This window comes from Papaver somniferum, chromosome 5 (genome assembly GCF_003573695.1).
Source record: "Papaver somniferum cultivar HN1 chromosome 5, ASM357369v1, whole genome shotgun sequence".
In the NCBI taxonomy this organism is placed as follows: Eukaryota; Viridiplantae; Streptophyta; class Magnoliopsida; order Ranunculales; family Papaveraceae; genus Papaver; species Papaver somniferum.
In genome coordinates this window covers 186,693,894-186,710,538 of record NC_039362.1, presented here as the reverse complement: position 1 = coordinate 186,710,538, position 16,645 = coordinate 186,693,894, and the positions used below count along the sequence as shown (strand labels likewise).

Below are 16,645 nucleotides of genomic sequence, written 5' to 3'. Positions count from 1 at the left end.
TTTCTTGTGGACAGTCATGCTGTTATGTTTTTCTTATATAGATATATGAAATGCAGTTGAATCGGTAAGATTTACTTGTGTATCTGGGTGTACTGCTTAAGTTCCAAATTAATATGGTATTAATTATTTATTAATCATATTACACTTTTCATGTTGATTACAAGTGCAAGTTCATTTGAACTTCCATATATATTGCAGCAATTTTCAATTTAGAATAACCATGTACAAAAACATCTATTGCCCAATGAAACTCTTTGCACACCTTACATATCGCTAAGTTTTGTTGGTTTTTTCACATAACACCTTCTTGATTTGTTTGTAGTTCTTCATACGGTGTTTTTGATTCAGCTTGAAGCTTCTAATACGGTGATCATCTTCTCCGCCAGCATAGCAACAATTTGGGGAAGACAGTTGAGTTTTCATTGCTCTACTTGGATCAATGGCATAATCAAACGACTTTTGGTAGTTGCAGATTGGGTTTATGCGCGTCAAGAGCATTCTCCATGTATTTGGTTCAGATTTAGATCGCAGCAAGGCTCTAACTATATTGCATCGTATGAGTTTGCATCTGGAGGCTGTAGTACAACCATGGACAAGCTTGTGTTTCATGGTCTTCAACTTCACACATGGAACACTTTACCAGCAAAAGAAGAATGGGTTTCTAGGTTAGATGTAATAATTCATAATACAAAATTGATACTTGGGTTACAAAGTTTAATGGTTAAGGGTTTTTATACTGTTTGGATGGAGATGATGATGTAATTGGGAAGATGATGTGTACGGTGCATGTAGGATTGTTTATTTGTCTACTTTTTTTCGTAGTGAGTTTTTTACGGTAACTTGAGGGGTTTACAGTCACTTTGATTCTTTAAAGTTGTGTGGGGTGGCAGTTAACGATTGTTAACGGTGTTTTCAAAAAAATGGGTCAAGCTGAGGACAACTATGATAAGCTGCAAAAAAAAAACGGACAAACAAATAAATAGTGATTAAAAATGAGGACAATTAATAATGACCGTAATATTTACCCAAGAGATCAAAATGTAATTTTTTTTATCCTAATTATGTCTCTATTTTTTCTTTGTATTTTTTAAAAGTATCAAAGACATCATCCTTAGATTTCAAGTAAGTATAAGAATACCAAGTACAATCATCAATAAAAGTTACATGGTATTTATTTACACCCTAAGAGCAACCACAGTCATGAGACGGACCAAATACCAAAAGCCAGACTAAAAACCAAAAAAATTTGGTATTTTGGGTGACCCAAGCGCAGTGGGATAACACCAAATTTGGTGAAGCGTAACTTACACTAACGCCCGATGCCAGACGTAACTTATACTCACGTCTGTTAATGAAGCGGATTTTTATTATGCGTTTGAATGAAACGGAGGTATAATGCCCGCTTGATTGAGGCCGAGGTATAACTAACGCCGGATATGGGACGGCGATGGAAAGTGCGTCTACTGGGACGGAGATGAAAAGTGCGTATCACTCGTGCGGAGATATAAAGTGCGTATGTTTCGGGCGTTAATGGATTATGCGTCTGGGTGAGACGTTTATAGAAGAAGCGTCTGAGTGGAGCGTGCATTTAAGAAGCGTCTGGTTGGGGCGTTTAAAGAAGGAGCGTCTGAGTGGGACGTTTGTAATACCTGTGTCTATGTGGGACGTTTGTAATACGTGCGTGTGAGAGGGACGGTTGTAATACGTGCGTCTGAGTGGGACGTTTGTAATACATGCGTCTGAATCAAGCGTTTGTAATACGTGCGTCTGAGTGAGACGTGAACGGAAAATCCGTCTGGATATAGACGTGATTATCTCTTCTTCTCCTCCTCCTTTTACATAAACAGTTTTTACAGAAGAAAAAAAAAAGACGAAAACAGACGAAAAATCTAGGGCAAATATATGCGCCCATCCCAGACGCTTCTAAAACATGCGCCCACTCCATACGGTCGTAATATATGCGCCTCACTCATACGCCCATAAAACATGCGTCTCACTCATACGCCCATAAAACATGCGTCTCACACAGACGTTAATAATACGTCCGTCTCCCGCATACGGTCATAATACATGCGCCCGGACCAGGCGCTTTTAGTAACTGCGTCCAAACCAGGCGTTTTTAATAACTGCGTCTGCTATGGGGCGTAGGTTTTATCTACGTATGGCCCGGCGGTGTTTATAATAACGCCTAACTCAAACGCTCTATATACATCCGCCCCATTATCATACGTTATTTATACGTACGCCCGATGTGGAGCGTCCATTATACTTCCGTCTGAAATCATACGCTCACTATACTTCCGTCCCACTATTAATCATTTTAGTCTGGGTTGGCGACCACATTTGGTCGCAAACCCTAATTAACTGGACTAAATATGGTTTTAGTCAGTACCACTGCGGCTGAATTTGGGACCAAATTTGGGTATAGTCCCCAAATTTGGTCATGACTGTGGTTGCTCTAAGTCATATGATTTTTAAGATTACCAAGATCATTATGTACTAATTCAAGCAGGACACAATTTCTTAGATTTTTATTTCCACGTACCATGAGTCATATGATTTTTAAGACACCAAAATCATCATGTACTAATTCAAGCAGGGAATAGTTTCTTAGGTATTTTTTTCAACCATGAGGCATATAACTTTTAAGATCACCAACATCATCATCTATCAATCCAAGCAGGGAATAAATTCTTACTATAGATTTGAAAGATATTCTATGCATTTTTTGTTGCACATAGATTTCAGATTTAGAAACATAATCAAAACTGCAATTAGAAATCAACTCTAATGTTTTCATGTTTCTAAGAGAACCATAATTCATATATCCTAATCTTCCATGCCATAAATCAACAGAGTCAATAGTATAAGCAGAACCATTATTTATAAGATTAAGCTTAACTGTCCCCTTACAAGTGTATTTTTCTCAAATAAACAAACCATTTTTGGACAATACAAACTTAACAAACTCATATGTTTTCTTTTATTTAGCCTAATCTTTTATTTTTCTCCAGAAACAAGGTTTTCACAATTTCAGGGACATGTAAAACATTAGTAAGAGTAACAGTTTTTCCCGAAAAAAACGAGAGTTCAAAGGTGCCTTTGCCAGCCACTTTTATGTGCAGTTGTTTGCACGAGTAACTTTGTTTCCTTCTTATGTCTTGTAAAGATTTTTATCCTTACAGATATGAATGGTTGAGCCACTATTATACCACCATCCACTACTATTATCAGCAACAACATTGGCGGCTTGCACTACAATCACAAGTTTTTCATCGACCATATTTTGTCTCGTTTTTCTTTTGTTTCTCTCTTTTACTACAGTCACAAATATAATGGTCGGGTTTCTGACAGAAATAACATTCAAATATGCTTATTCTTCTTGTTTACAGTTTTCTTCTTAAACTAAGTATCATTCTTAGGTTTCACGGAATTTTGTGTCTTAGATTCTTCCACACTGTTAGCCTTTGAATAATCTTCAGTTTGCTGACCATCCTTAATTTATCGTTTACGAGAGTCCTCTTCAATACGAAGACGATGTTGTAAAGCTTTTGCGTCATAGTTAGTTTCTGCATGCTTAACTTTCTTATTGTAATCATTCCAAGAAGTGGGAAGAAGAGAAATAATAACCCTAACAACGAATTGAGATACAAGATCAAATACCAGCATCCTTAAGATGATTAACAATGCTTAAAAGTTCAATGACCGTGGACATAATTGACTTACGGTCCACCGTTTTAAAGTCCATGAAGTTACAAATCAGGAATTTCTTGTTGCTTGCTTCAAAAATCTTGTATTTTTTTTTTCAATTAAGGGTCGTCCATAATTCCTTTGTAGATGAAATACTTTGATGGGAATTGTAAATACTAGTTTGCAAGGCATTCAAAATATGACCACGACGCATAAAATCATCATCCTGGCGGTTCTTTCGTCTGACCTTCAAGTCATCAGTGTCTTTGTCTGTTGCAGCAGGAATTTCCTCCAAACCATCTTCAAGGATATACCACAACTTGATGGTAATCAGGAAAAACTTCCCGGTCTCTTGCCAACGAGTAAATTTCTCACCATCAAAACGTTCCAAGAAATCCAAAGTTTGGTTGACTCGCAAAGATTGAGCAGTTACGTTTGAAGTTTCACCCTCAATTATCGAAAGCTAATTGCTTAAAACTGTTGAAAATTTGGAACTCGAGGATGAAAAAATAGAGAGCAGAAAAGAATGTTGTAACACCGAGTTCAAGCCAATATTGCTTTCTGGATACAATGAACCCCTAACAACGTCGCTGGATTCAAGAGTTGTACTCCCTTGATCCAACCATGACCACTCAGTTATGAGATTCTGAATATGCTTAGATAGACAAATCTGAGATTTTGATGTGAGGTTTATTCAGATTATTTTAACGGAAACAATTACTATTATTTATAGGGTATTTGCATCTGTTCGAGATCCATATTCATCGTTAAAGATACTTCCAATTCGTAATAAAGGTGGTTTTTGAGAAAGAATACCTTTGTTTGAATTCAAACTGTTTTGAACTCAAATCAGGTCCAATCTTTTAATAAATGAAACAACCGGGTAAAAAAGGTCCGGTCATTTTACAAAAAATCTGTCGGATAAAATAAATTCCTACCATTTTATATAAAAAACAATTGGGTAACTTAGTAATATTATTCAAATATCCAACAAATCCTAATTTCCCACGACAAACACATCATAGTACATAGTCGAGTTGGAGCTTGTCTCTTAAATTTAGTCATTTGTAGACCAAAGTCAAGTCTTGCAGGTGAAGACATATCTACCTTTTTCATCCTCTAGAAATCTCAGTTAGCACAATAGTGGAGCATCACCAACATCACATGATTCACATGTGCATAGTAGTCCATTGAAAGTCAAATATGACCCCTGCAAACCTACTACAGTGTTGGCACCTTTTAATTGTCGCCGCATCAATACACAGAATCTATTTGGTTGCGAACCCATATGTAGGTTCCAAAAGAAAAATGCACTGTGATGATGTCATCAGCGAATGGTGGAGTGCTGACACCATTCTCCACTTAATAAGTCTTCGCCCTCCTAAATTCGTTAACCTTTCTTCTTGTTTAGGTTTTCTTTTTTAAAGGGAAACAGGAATGGAGAAGCGACGGAATAGTTCTCCAGAGGAAGTACAGTTTACTTTGTCGACAATAATCGGCTGCCTCTGTACCCGTATGTGGCTTGGACACATCTCAGTCGCGCGACTGTCCTTTGTTTTTTCTTTTTTCGTAAAATGAGTCATTTGTCTAAATGTTTTTAAAACATAATTCTAATGACCGAGAAAAAGGCGAAATGGACACGAAAAAAATAACAAGAATGAAACTGGATTCATCATGTCTTAAACTCAAAAAAGAACGAGGATGAAACTGGATGCATCCTGATGTAAATTAAAAATAAGAAAAAGTATTTGAAAATGGGAAGGATGAAATTGTTTACATCCTAGTTATTTTTACATTTTCGTCCATTTAAACAGTATCAAATTTTACATGTCTTTTTCACCCAGAAATTATCATTATTGGATTAATCGACCAATTTTGTGTTCTTTTTTCATTCGATCCTATACCATCTATAGCACATTTGTATTGATTTGTCTCGCCGCAAAGTAGCCTAGATTTTTTTTCCTTTTCTTCTCTTCTGATGTCCAAAATGTCTCTGCTAATGCCTCATATTTTACCGTCTTAATTTACTTGTCAAAATAGAATTTTTTTAACAAAATCATCTTTTTGAGAAATCTTATATTTCCTATTTAAATCTTCTAGTTATTCTAAAAATTAAAAAGAACAGAATAGGACACAAAAGAAAAAAAAAACAAGAAAAAAAAAGGATGTGAAAATTAGGATATTACAGAAGTAACTTGGAAGACTGATGATATATATAGATGTAATTTGAACTCTTTCACACTCTTGTAAAATCATATTTTGACAAGTAAATTAGGACGAACTCTGTAGTGCAATTAATACAATGAACATGTACGCAATACATCATTTTCTCTGTTTCTGGAAAAAAAAATTATTATCACTTTTTTCATTTTTAGATATTTTTAGCCTAAAAATAAGATAATTTGGAAGAATGATAGTAACTCTTTTCCAAAAACAAAGTTAAAATTTAGGTTTTCTTTTTTACGTGGTTGGACAACTGAAGGGAGTTTCTTAGTTAAATAAATTTTGACAACAAAGAGCAAAATATATTAAAAAAAGTTTTTTATCACTAAATCAGTGACAAAGAGACCAAAAGTTAATTACATGGGTGTATAGATAACAACATCTCAACTACAAATAATTGTGGATAAAGAGAAACCAGCAAAAATATCTATATACAAAAAATGCCTTAGAAAATATCTGAAGGAAGTTTCTTAGTAATAGAAAACTACATTTCTTTGTCGCAACAAATGCCTTAGAAAATTGAATTAATTTCAAAAACATGATTTTAAATGTACATGGCTTCTAGATTGTTTCCGATGAACAAATTATAATGATTATAATTCTAAAAAAATTAATGGAAAAAACATGATCCGTATTAGAAAGATTTTGTGGCTAAAATCTTCTTAAAAATCATGTCAAAATTGCCTGGAATTTTTAGGGACCACTCAAAAGGATTTTAGGGCTAACAATAAAACAAAAAAAGTCACCCAAACATAAAATGTAGCCAACGCTTATCTTGCATAATTCGTAATGGCAAAATTGCCCTTACATAATCGGAAGATAATATGACATTTTTATCCTCCGAATGCATTCAGTAGACAAAATATTACCCAGACTCCCGATTGTAGTCGGTGCAATATTAGAACGATTTTGCACTTGTAGTATTCGGAAGATATATCATTTGCAAAAATCTCCTAATGTGTGTTGGCAAACCTTCTATAACGGCATTTGGAACCACCTAGATCCATGGCATGGTTGGTTTTGAACCTGTTACATTCGGAAGATATGTCATGTACATAAATTCCCGAGTATACGATGGCCCGAAAATCAGAAATTTCGAAAAACCTAAAATTTTCTAGTTTTGCACTTGTAGTATTCGGAAAATATATCATTTGAATTTTTTTCCGAATGTGTGTTGGCTAACCTTCTATAACGGCCTTTGGAACCACCTAGAGCCATGGCATGGTTGGTTTTGAACCTGTCACATTCGGAAGATATGTAATATGCATAAATTCCCGAACATACGATGGCTCAAAAATCAGAAATTTCGAAACCTAAAGTTTTCTAGTTTTGCACTTGTAGCATTCGGAAAATATATCATTTGAAAAAATCTCCGAATGTGTGTTGGCTAACCTTCTATAACGTCCTTTGGAACCACTTAGAATCATGACATGGTTGGTTTTGAACCTGTTACATTCGGAAGATACGTGATATACATCAACTCCCGAATATACGATGGCCCAAAAATCAGAAATTTTGAAAAACATAAAATTTTCTAATTTGCATTGTAGTATTCGGAAGATATATCACTTGCAAAAAATATCCGAATGTGTGTAGGCTAACCTTCTATAACGGCCTTTGGAACCATCTAGAGACATAGTTGCCATTGGTGTTGAACTTGTAATAATCGGAAGATATTGGATTTGCATAAACTTCTAAATGTATGTTGGATAACCGGAAGACGTTAATAATATTTGCTACCGAATGATATATGGCCCCAATGATATTTCGGTTTCAACATTTTACAATCGGAAGAATAGAATATTATATTCTCTTCCGAATATATACTGGCCCCAAAATGGGATTTTTCCTAAATCAATATATTCGTAAGTCAAAAAAGTCTTTAACCTACCGATTATATCTATTTTATTCACAGGAAGATATGAGCAACAATATTCGGAAGTTAATCTATAACTCTATCTCCCGAATACTGTTGATTTTCTTGAGAAATGAAGAACACGACTACATTCGGGAGTTAAAAATCATGCATATCTCCCGAATCTGGGAAAAAACAGAAAATCCTAATAATTTTTTTTTCGATTCGTCGAATTAAATCGACATAAACCCAAAAAATGATAGAATCTTATCTAATTGGGGTCATTTGAAGTTGCCGGATTGTTTGGCTATAAGATTCGCCACCACCAACTACATCAGTGGCTTCGTGTTCGTCGCGTTCTTCGTGTTTTTCGTCATTTTCAGCAACAATCTCTTTATTCCTTGCTAAAGTTCCAACATTTGGATCGATACCGAGAGCAACGTTTTTAGTTTTAGTTCCTTGGGGTTCATTGCCCTTACCCATGATTTAGGAAAAATTTTGACGAAATTATTTGACGAATCGACGATATTTTTATTTGACGATTCATGACGACGACGATGAATTGAAGAAGAAGAGTTGAAATGAAGAAAATTGAAATCAAATTATTTTTATTTTTTTCTTAAAGGGCATTAAAGTAACTTCAAAATCCTATAAGGTGTCCCTTAGCTAGTGTCCTTGTATGGGTATAAATCAATAGCCCCTAAATTCTTTGGGATGGCCCCTAAAAATGCCAGGCAAAATTGGATCAATCATAAGCATGGTTTAAATATAAGCATGGTTTAAACAATAGTTTTAAAGGGACCGCCATTTTAAACCACATAGAAACCAGTCATGCATACAAATGAGTAGCCCGCCCCCAAATAAAACAAGAGGTCCTATTAGTGTAAGTATGCGATTTTTTTGGTTTAAATCAATTGTCTCACAAGAATTTTTCTAGTTTAAAATATTTATGACTCTAATTGTAAACTAAAATCTTCCTCAAAAGCAACAACATTACTAATAGGGAGTACCAAATTAAGTGGGGTGTACCAAAACCATAATAAAACAAAACAAATTTTCATATAAGACAAAATAATTTTTGTCTTGGCTTGGTAGGCCCTCACTAAACCTGGCACCCCATTAACAGCCTTGAAAAACAGGTCAAAATTTGGCCAAACACGGACGCGAAAGAAGGAGAGGAAACCTTATTTGAACAAATTGAACTATTGTAGATACGCAATTTTCAATTGACCACCATGGCAGAAGGTTATGATCTATTTTCAACATTCGTCGGATTCACTGGCCGCTACAAGAACCCAAAATAAAAAATTATAACTTTTTGTATGTCAATGATTCCGGCAGGGTAGTGAGACTGTGTGGACGGTCGGGTTGTTGGGTTTCTCAGATAATAATCAAGTCTTTCGCTTAAACAAATTCCTTGATAGTCAAAGTTCTCCCTTTGTCAAATGATCAAACAATAGTTTAATCCAAAAGTGATTCCGTTCTAATTGCACCATAAAAGTATTAATTCTTTTTGCATCAAAAAATGTATGAACTTCTTTTGCGAGGAGTAGAGCATAATTGCTGACTTTCCACTTACCTATAAGTATTACCCAAGGAACATTGATCGTCAAGAGTATACACTGTTTTCTTAACTCTCTAGGTGTTAGCAATGGAGAAGATCTTGATCCTCATCGTATTTTTGGGTCTGTTCTCAATAGGTGAAGGAGATCCTAAACATGCTTTAATTACAAAACTTCCTGGTTTTAATGGAAGTTTTCCATCTAAACACTACTCTGGGTAAGTGAACAGGATTTTTTTGTAATCTTTATGTTATTTGTTTGCGATAATTTTTAGAAAAGTTTAGTAGTGCATTTTAAGAGGTATAATCGGTTTAGAACGTTACTAAAAGCATCAAATAATTTACTATTCTCCCAGTTCCACTTTAGGTAAGAGTTTAGAGTTTTTTTGGGGTTTTTTTATTTCTAAAACACTTGAGGCTTTTTATATTTATAGAAATTACCAATAACATCTTGAATTTTGTCTTGGAACCACATGTTTTGTAAATACTCTAAAATAATTAATGTTTGAAGTCTTTCTCTATGGATAGTGATGAAAAAATTATTCTTTTTCCTTTTTCTCTGTCAGCTGAAAACTCCAAAATTCTCATCCAAAGTAGAACTGGGAGTATAAAATTCAACTCTTCATTTTCTCACCCCTTAATCTTTTAGGTCGCTAGATTCACCGCATGTTGAGTTTGCCACAGACTTGGACCAAATAAGCCCCAGTTTTGAAAAGTTGATGAAGGTTTTAGGGTTTACTTTCGGAGTTATGCGTATAAAAGTATCCCAACAATTATGTAAGCCTTGTCTATTGCCACACGGAATCTTAGACGCCTAAATCTTACAAACTAGGAATAATCACATTCAGAAGGTTTTAAAATCAAAAAATAGAAAGATTTCATCTTTGGTTCTGCAATATAAAATTAGTGACAGGGCATCATATTTAAACTCTCAATAAAATCTCAATGTCATCAATGGTGAGCCACAAGGATCTGGTCTTATTAATGCTGAATGAATTTTTTAGCACCCACTAAATAGTTCACATGAAACCTTTTTTGATTAATTTTGCTATTTTATTTTCATTAAAGTTTTAGTTTGTTGGGCTTTTTTTTCTATTTGATTGGTTTATACCGAAATTTAGAATATTAATTTTTTATCTATATTCTAGAGTCCTAAGAAAATTAATGTAATTTAGAATATTAATTTTTTATTTATATTCTGGAATCTTTAGGGAATCAACGAGGTCTAGATAACTTCTTCTTTTATTTTAGGGTATCTCCTTAAAAGTCAGTTGCTGATGCATTGTCCTTTGTTTTGTTTTTCCATCAATTTGATCAGTGACTTGTTTGATTTATATTCCGCAGAAACTGTATATTTCTTTCTAACGCCTCCCCCTACGTAATTTTTCCTTTATTTTTGGGAAATCTATTAATTTTACTAGAATTTGGATGTTTTTGTGAAATCCATTTCAGATATGTGACCATAGATGAGAAAAGTGGAAAGAATTTGTTCTATTACTTTGTAATTTCAGAAAGAAAACCATCCAAGGATCCAGTTGTTCTTTGGCTTAATGATGGACCTGGTTGTTCTAGTTTTGATGGGTTCGTCTAAGAGCATAGTATTAATTTTGCTTCTCTAATAATTTATTTATATTTCCTAATATTAATGTAAATTTTACTTTATTTAGTTTATACCAGTAAGAACACATGGTTATGCACGTGCTTACACTATGTATTGTTTCAACACCATAATTGTTATAAAAATAAATAAATAAGTTCTTTTGCTCAATAATAGAAGTTCAATATTTATGTTTCTACTTAACATATGAATATTTCAAAGGGCTTTCTAATAAATAATTCTGCAAAACTCAGTTTATATCTTGAAAGATAGAAAGATTTTAAGTTTTTTCAACGTACTTTGAATTTGTTTTTTCCGTAAATATACAAAGTTGATGATGTTGAAGATTATATTTGTAATGTGAGTGTTACATCAAATTTCTTGACAAACCAAAAATCCCTCTTGTCTTTGCGGTAGTTAGACGTGCACGTATTGATCTAGGGTCTTGTATCAATTATCCATGTTTTCTGAAAACCTTATGCTTAGCTTTTATGAGGGGGAATTGGTCATTGTTAGAGTAAATACTGCAAAATTATCTGATGAGGCATAATTGTAGGTCCATTTAATTATCAAGCGGCAGAGACTCAGGGGAGGACTCACCCGAATACAACTTAATCCATACAGTTGGTCTAAGGTATTAGAATCTGTGGAACTTCAATAGTCAACATTAGTCAGGTAATTAAAAGGAGTAGTTTGTAAGTTAGTCTGTTAAAACTTAAGGACATTTTTTCAGGTATCAAATATTCTCTATCTGGATTCTCCATCTGGTGTTGGAATGTCTTATTCCGGTAACGAAAGCGACTACAAAACTGGTGACGAAAGGACTGCTATTGATTCCCACGTATTCTTATTCAAGGTATAAGTTATTCTTAATTTATAAGACAATTTTGTACGACAAACATTAGAAATAATCCTAGGTATTATACTTGGGTAAAGTCTATGAGCCTTAAAAAAAACATCCTCGTAATTTATCTAGGTTAGTTAGGAATATGAACTTCTAATAAACTTCTAATATGGTGTTAGACATAGACTTGTGAGGATCTTCTCATGAGTTTCACAACCAGTGTTACCCACCTGTGAAGGGCGACTGATTCTCATGACTATGAAACTGTGAACAGGTTTAGAGATAAATCATTCGGAAAATGCTAAAATTGGACAACTATCATGGGTCAAATCTGGGACAATCAGTCCTGACCTTTGATTATTCCCCTCTCCACCCCGCTATCAATTCCAATATTAAAGTCACTCTCCTCTTCACTTCTCAGATTGTGCCACGTCTTGTCCCAAATCAGGACCATCCCCTGACTCCCGGGTGTAACAAGGTCAAAATTATTCTTACAAAAGAAAAAAATAATTGACCCTACACCAAATATTTCAAAGGACGTTATTTTTACAATACTAAAAAGAGACTATTTTTTTCGGGGAATAAGAAATAAAAAGGACCCACACCCAATTCAAACACATAATTTAATTAAAAAAGTTCTCGTGTGAGAAAAGTTTCCTTCAAAATTTTCTTGCAGAAGTTGTGATTTACATGTAGCTTCAACATTTCTGCAAGGGATGCTTGTGAAGAGGCAGATTGAGCCACGAAATATCTTTGTCTAATTTTTTCCATGTAAAGAGCCATAGGACTCAATCAGAGAGCAAGGCTTATGGGTGTGTTGACTCCATATTTATGGACCGGAAACCGCGTGCACGATGCACCCCCTCTTGAATTTGAGGTGGGTGTTAATCCCATGTCGCTTAGATCCTCCTAATTAGCTTATCACCTTTGGGCAACCCGACCCTCCTGATAAAATACGAAAACTGTGTAGTGATAATGCAGACCTCATGATAGTCAATATGGGTCCTCTCACCACCCATCGATGCATGGCGTTCTTAATGTCCATATTGCTCAGAAAATCTTGAAAAAATTTATTTCTGTACAATATTGCTCAAATAATATTTTAAATTTTTATTTCTGTACAAATAAATAAAAAAAAGTGGTTCGAGCTATACCCGGAATTCCCCTTGAACCCATTTTACATCAGCGGGGAGTCCTACGCCGGGGTGTATGTGCCTACTCTTGCTTCGGAAGTTGTGAAAGGTATTTCTTTCTCTCTTTTTCCCCCTTTGATTTGCAAAGATATGATGATGACTGAAGGTATGAATTTTCACAGGACTTGATGCTGGTTCAAAGCCTGTTCTCAACTTTAAAGTTTGGATTTCTTAAAGAATGTATAGAAAACTCAGTTTCTGGAACTTCTAATTCTTATCTGGATTGAACTTAATCACTCATTTGCTTCAGGGTTACATGGTGGGAAATGCTATTACGGACGAAGTATTTGATGGAAATGCTCTTGTGCCATTTGCACATGGAATGGCTCTTATCTCGGACAATCTATATGAGGTGAGAGACCTACTTTTTGTGGGAGGGAGTATATGTTTGACGTTTTAGTAAGGCGTTTATATATAAAATAACTGCTTCACATACTGCAGAATGTTACTACTGCTTGTAATGGAAGTTTCTGGAATTCAACAGACGGCATATGTTCAGAATTGATTGATAAAGTCTATCAAGTAAGTTATATATCATCTAATCAAGTTTTCAACTTCGAATATTAGTGTTAATGTTTTCACTTCAGAATGGTGGCCTTTCTTAGAACCCAATCTTGCTTAATTTGGTTACTTTAAAAGGTTACTAATTTCTACGGTTTGGTGGTTTACATTCAGGATGTTGCTGAGTTAAACATCTATGACATTCTTGAGCCTTGCTTTCACAGTAAAGAATCAAGAGAAACTGATACAAGTCACCCAAGGCTACCGTCTAGTTTCAAGAATTTAGGTGTAACAGAAAGACCTCTTGCTGTGAGGAAAAGGATGTTTGGTCGTGCTTGGCCTTTTAGAGCTCAAGTTAGAGAAGGACTTGTTCCAACTTGGCCACAAATCCTCCATGGTGTTGGATGCTTTCTAAGTTCTTTCTCAGGAATGGATTATTTTGACTAGCTATTTATCATGTCAGACATTGTTGTTTATATATTTGGAAGTTTAGGATGATCAAGTCGCTACTTCATGGTTAAACAACAAATTTGTAAAGAGAGCTATTCATGCCAAGGTGCAACAGAATTCATTCATCTCAAACTCTACTAAAGTTTACATTTCTTTATTTTACAGAAATCCAATTTGTAGCCTAATTCTTCTAATGCTAGGAAAACCTTATTTGGGAGCTGTGCACGGGCAATATGAGTATTATCACGATTTAGGAAGCATGATCCCGTATCACAAGAACCTTACTGCCCGTGGATACCGCAATTATATTCAGGTTCTTTCACCCAACTGTGCTAATATATTCCCTATGTTGCCTATCAAAAGGTTCATTCTGGAGCTAATATGTTCTTGATTTTTGAAATGCAGCGGTGATCATGATATGTGTGTCCCTTACACCGGGAGTGAAGCATGGACTAGGTCTCTTGGATATAAAATTCTCGATGAGTGGAGACCTTGGTATTACAACGATCAAGTTGCTGGGTATGTTAATATCACTTTCTGTTCATCTAGATTTTATTACCTAGCAATCGTACTTCTTCAAGTTTAATAAACAAGCAATAAATGGATAAAGTTTCTGAACTCAAATTGATTATCTGACGTGCAAAATGAACTCTTCCTTCTCATAATATCGACGGTTTCTATTTTCCTGCTTCAGGTACACTCAAGGCTACGCCCACAATCTCACATTTCTCACCGTGAAAGTAAGAGAATTATGAAATTCTGTTTGCCATTGTTCTTCCCATTGTGAAGATCAAGAACTGTAGTTGAAGATATTTTAAGATTACAAGAATTTCTCTTCTTATGTGCAGGGATCTGGACATACTGTTCCTGAATACAAACCCAAAGAGGCGTTGGCATTTTTCACAAGATGGTTGGCCGGAGAACAAATTTGAGAGAAAAATTAAGGGATTGTTGTAGGGGAAACTTAGGCGCATGCCAAAAAAAAAAAAAAAAATCTTACCGCCAGGCCCACAATTAATTTCTGATACAGTCGCACCCATAATTATTTAAAAATATTTAATACGTACTGAAAGACTCTATTACCATTCATCGTTTTTGGGCATAATTTTTTTTCTTCTCCGCCGGTTTCTTTCCCTATTCCTCCATTAATCTCTGTAACGGATCTGCAAAGATTTTTTCTCCATCATTTAAAGAAATAAATCATTTAAAATCGATGATTCAAAGAAGTAAATCATTTTTGACTAAACCCTAGAATACATTTCAACAAAAATGGATGAAACAGACGAAGAAGAAAAAATCAAGTAGAAGAAACAGAAAAAAAGTTATGCAGCTAAATTTTAACTGCATAACAAGTTATGCAGAAGTAATAATATGTTGCATAACTTGTTATACAGTTAAAAACTAGTTTATAACATGTTATGCAGAAATAATAATATGCATAATGTCTTATGCATCTAAACAAAAATGATGCATAACCAGAAAAGTGAAAACAATAATGCATAAGACATTATGCAGCTAAAACAAAATAATGCATAATGTCTTATGCATCTAAACAAAATGATGCATAAGACACTATGCACGTGCATAAAAAAATAATCCATAAATCATAAAAGCGAAAACAATAATGCATAAGACGTTATGCAGCTAAAACAAAATAATGGCATAATGTCTTATGCACTAAACAAAATGATGCAGAAGACATTATGCACGTGCATAAAAATCCATAAATCAGAAAAGTGAAAAAAGTAATGCATAAGACAATATGCAGCTAAAACAAAATAATGCATAATGTCTTATGCATCTAAAAAAACTGATGCATAACCAGAAAAAGTGAGAAAAGTAATGCATAAGACATTATGCAGCTAAAACAATATAATGCATAATGTCTTATGTATCTAAAAAAAACTGATGCATAACCAGAAAAGTGAAAAAAAGTAATGCATAAGACATTATACAGCTAAAACGAAATAATGCATAATGTCTTATGCATTTAAACAAAACTGATGCATAACCAGAAAAATGGAAAAAGTAATGCATAAGACATTATGCAGCTAAAACAAAAATAATGCATAATGTTTTATGCAGAAATAATAATGGCATAATGTCTTATGCACTAAACAAAATGATGCAGAAGACATTATGCACGTGCATAAAAATCCATAAATCAGAAAAGTGAAAAAAGTAATGCATAAGACAATATGCAGCTAAAAAAAAATAATGCATAATGTCTTATGCATCAAGTGAGAAAAGTAATGCATAAGATATTATGCAGCTAAAACAAAATAATGCATAATGTCTTATGCATCTAAAAAAAACTGATGCATAACCAGAAAAGTGAAAAAAAGTAATGCATAAGACATTATGCAGCTAAAACAAAAATAATGCATAATGTATTATGCATCTAAAAAAAAACTGATGCATAACCAGAAAAGTGAAAAAAAAGTAATGCATAAGACATTATGCAGCTAAAACAAAATAATGCATAATGTCTTATGCATCTAAACAAAACTGATGCATAACCAGAAAAGTGAAAAAGTAATGCATAAGACATTATGCAGCTAAAACAAAATAATGCATAACGTTTTATGCATCTGATGTTATGCATAAGACATTATGCATAACATCTTTAATTCAAATCTAATCATAAATTTCCGATTGAGATCAAAAACATGGAGACAAATAAGGTATGAAAATTTCCAATTCAGTTGATATCGAAATACTGCAACACACT

General features: G+C 34.2%; 1 pseudogene; it reads left to right on the top strand.

Annotated features, from left to right (window-relative positions):
- Positions 1 to 9,419: 9,419 nt before the first annotated feature.
- LOC113280326 lies at positions 9,420 to 14,846 on the top strand (annotated as a pseudogene).
- The last annotated feature ends 1,799 nt before the right edge of the window (positions 14,847 to 16,645 follow it).